Consider the following 4,296-nt stretch of genomic DNA (forward strand, 5'->3'; position numbering starts at 1 on the left):
CCTCAATATCTGGAGCGTAACTGGAGCATGTGCACGCAACGATTGCGTTGCAACTGGTTGCACTGAGTCGCGTAGCCCCTCCCCTGGAACTGTGCTCTTGGTATACGGACAGTGCACACACCATACGGTGGATCAGCTCGCAGAGGCACAGAATATGATATGCAGAAATTTGCTTGGGAGGAGCCGGGCTAGAGAAGTGTGAGCCGTAACAAGAGTCAACATAAGGCACAAAAGCTCTGTCCACAAGCACTACAATTTGGGCTCGTGCGCTCAATGTCAAAAGATTAGAGAGTTATAGCATATCGCGATCCGCTGTCGTGATCCGCTTCCGCTGGTCGCCTCTGCGCATGCGCAAATCGCCCTGAGAGAGCCAGATGGCGCTACGCGCTGGAAAGCTGCGGCCCGCCTGCCGCTTCGGGACCAATGGCTGGCGACGCGCGGTAGCGGGTCACGGTAGCGGATCGTTGGTCGCGCTGTGCTACAACTCACCTTTGTCGCTCAGCCATCACCGCGTTTAGTGCAACCTTCACGTGAACCCTTCTAACTAGCATCGGTCAACAACCCAACTCCGCACCGTCTCCTTTTTCTGCCGCGGGCTCCTTTCCTCCCCGTCGTACCGCCAACTAGCCGCAGAACTTGCCCATTGCGGCGTGTGCGTGTGTGTGCGGAGGCTGGTCGTTGTCTCATCATCGGTCCTTTGTGCGTGGGGGGCTTTCGTCCGGCCGCCCGGGGGGGTCTGAGCTGTCTTCCGCACCCCTTTTTAGACCGCCGACACACACAGGCACAGCCCCTCGGTTCGCGCCTTCCTGAAACGGAAGCTCGCTCGCGCTCAAGCCAGGCCCATTTTGGGAGGCCGAGCTGCGCCGCCGTCTGACTCATCTCTTTCTCGGAGTCTGCCGCCGGTCGCTCGTCGCCGATGCGAGCCGTCCCGCGAACGGAAAGAAGAGGCCCCCGCTGACTGCGCCGAAAACGGAGACAATAGGCCTGGTAGAGAATAGGGGAGGGAGGCCAAAGATAAGGAGAAAAACAGCGGTGTCGGGATCCGTGCAGATAAGAAAAAGCCGGTGGCTGGGAAAGCCGAAACCCGTCCTGAAACGGCACGCACCTGCACGGGCCGCTTTCTTTTCTTGTCTTTGCTGCGGATCAGGGGTAATTCTTCGCTGCGAATGCTTTGTCGACGGAATTCGAAAGCGCGCGCTTGGCGCGCTTCTGGGTTGTCTATTGCTGCTGTTGCCGGACGCGATTTTTACGCAAGACTTCGAGAACGGGAAGCTGTCGACATGCGCCAGTGTGTAATTTCATTATGCACATGGCCCTAATGTCGAAGGCTGAGCAGCTACGGCATTCGTTATGATTCAGTGCTCCTTGAAAATGCGCCTGAGGCAGCCGTATAGATTCGGTACGGAGGACAGTCGCGTACTCCTATGTCGCACCGACGTGACATACTGCAAAAGCCAGACCCTTAAACCGTAATCCGTTTTTTTAAAGTAGTAATTATTGTTGGGCGATTGCGTATGTGTTCCAATGGCATCTGGGTATGTTCGAGTACAAAAGGTATCAATAGACGGCTGGTACAAGTTCACGGTTTAGAAGCCACGCATACAGAAGCGCACATTTAAAGTGAATTCGCAGCCATCGCAATACAAGGAGCACGCATAGCGACCTCGACATTCTTGGGGCGGGGAGAGAGAGAGAGAGCAGATTAGATAGAGGACGACGTACTCGGTGACTCAGACCGCGCCGTGAGGCATACGTCTGGTGCGCGCGTGGCGTACTGTAATCGACGCGGCAGTTGTGTGTTCCGAACTTTAGTAACAGTCGGAAAGGAAACTGTGCCCCTCTGAATACTAGCCTATATTGCGATGCTATCGGCGGTCGACGGCTCCGGGCCTCGGTATTTAGGGCGTTTTTAGTTTTGACAGAATTAGTGGGCTTTTTTTCTGCGTACTCTTGACCGTGATCCCAAGTGGTCTCTTCGTTGCCTGTCTGCATGCGCGACGCTTTGCGAGACCTTGGCTTTATTCGCGGTGCCGCGCGGCTGCCAGGATTTGGCGGCTTTTTATTTATTTGTTCGTTTATTTAACCATACTGCAGTTTTTCGGCCGAAACTGCATTACTATGCGTTATTCCTGGGCTACAGTATAGAGGACGTCCTTTTTTGCCCCTAGTGTTCCTATTTATGCTCCCCCAGGGTGCATATACACGAACGTATATACGAAGGAACGTATATACGAGGGAACATGTATACGGGAACATGTGTACGAGAACATGTATTCGGGAACATGTATTTGGAGTCGCTTTGGGACGTTAAACCCCATAAGCCAAAACCATGTATTCGGGAACATGTATACAGGAAATTGTATACAGGAACATATATGGAAAATTAGGATCATATATATATATATATATATATATATATATATATATATATATATATATATATATATATATATATATATATATATATATATATATATATATATATATATATATATATATATATATATATATATATATATATATGCGTCGGTATGCCTAAAAGCATGCTTACGATGCAGATTGTCAAAACGATGTATGAGAACGATGGCAGTGTCGCTCTTCTCGGGTGGTGGCAACTGTGGCGAGAGGGAACACGGGGGTCACTTTTGGTGCCGTAGTCGCGTCCTGGAGCTTGGAAACTCGTAAAGAAACAACGCGTTGCGCAATTGCATAGGCCTGCTGTCTTACAAAAACTTTCATTTCCTCGTAACTTTGATTGCCATCCTCATTGCTAAACTTCCGGGGCAGCGCTGATTCGCCGCAGACAGGAGAAGATTGTTTCATCGCGTACATTTGCAGTTGTGTTAAGCTCAGCCAATAAACATGTGCAACACACCGAGGTGTCTTGAAACAACAGTGGCCCTCATTCATTCCGGATGCCACTGCTATCAGTATCTAGTTCATAATAATAATAATAATAATAATAATAATAATAATAATAATAATAATAATAATAATAATAATAATTGGTTTTTTGGGGAAAAGAAATGACGCAGTATCTGTCTCATATATCGTTGGACACCTGAACCGCGCCGTAAGGGAAGAGATAAAGGAGGGAGTGAAAGAAGAAAGGAAGAGGTGCCGTGCCGTAGTGGAGGGCTCCGGAATAATTTCGACCACCTGGGGATCTTTAACGTGTACTGACATCGCACAGCAGACGGACGCCTTAGCGTTTTTCCTCCATAAAAACGCGGCCGCCGCGGTCGGGTTCGAACCCGGGAACTCCGGATCAGTAGCCGAGCGAACTAACCACTGAGCCACCGCGGCGGGTTACTAGTTCATCGTTGGTGGCGGGATTTGTGCAAAGTGCCACAGCGTAGTAATTACGTTTAGCGCTGAGTGAAGCACGTTGTCGAAGTTTTCAGTTGATATTCTAAGAATTCAAGGTAGCGCAGTAGGTTAAACCGTGAACGTGAGATCTGATGCATGCATGAGCTGCGTACATGTGCTTGTTCGGCCAGACGCAATTTCGGCGTAACTCCGTGAAAACGCTGCGCTTCATCTTTATCCCTGCACTACACACTAAACAATTTCTCACCCTTTAGGATGTAAATCAGCTGTCTCCAGACGAACACCCTTTTCCAATTGTTCGATGCTAAAGAAGGGTGCAGAGATCCGCGCCCTTAATGAAGGGTGCACTTAATGATACTTTAGAGGGCGTAATGGCTGCACCCTCATTAAAGGGTACTATTTTTCCATAACACCTCTACGAATGCATGTTGGAAGGGTGCTCGACATTGATTCACCCATGAAGCAAAAGCCTTGGATTGATGCGCGCCATCGAAACTTTCATGCTTTGCACCCTTCCTGAAGGGTGCTGCTCTTTGCACCCTTTTTAGCCCCCAAAATGGTGTTCGTCTGGGGACAGCTGATTTGCACCCTAAAGGGTGAGAATTTGTTTAGTGTGTACTGCGCGCCCCAACCATCTGGGTCGTTTTGTTAACCACTTCTAGGCGGCATCTGGCCCGCTTGTTTTAGCAAGCAGGGCGTTGCATACCTCTCTGAACTGGTTTGGAATTCGGGACTCTAGACTACACACGTCCGGATTAAAAGAAAAAGCAGTTCTTTAGTGGAGGCCTTCGTCAATTGATCCCACAAACCGCAACGGTCCGCACAGGCGAGCAGCAACGTGACAGGACCATAAACTAGAGGCTGCAGTTTTCTCACGGGCGCTTGTGTGTGTATGTATGCATGCCGTGCGGCCTATCTTGGCCGGGCGTTCCTGGCTGACGCTGAGCGCGTTCTCCCACCTGGCAG

The sequence above is a fragment of the Amblyomma americanum genome, chromosome 2 (assembly GCF_052857255.1).
Source record: "Amblyomma americanum isolate KBUSLIRL-KWMA chromosome 2, ASM5285725v1, whole genome shotgun sequence".
Taxonomy (NCBI): Eukaryota; Metazoa; Arthropoda; class Arachnida; order Ixodida; family Ixodidae; genus Amblyomma; species Amblyomma americanum.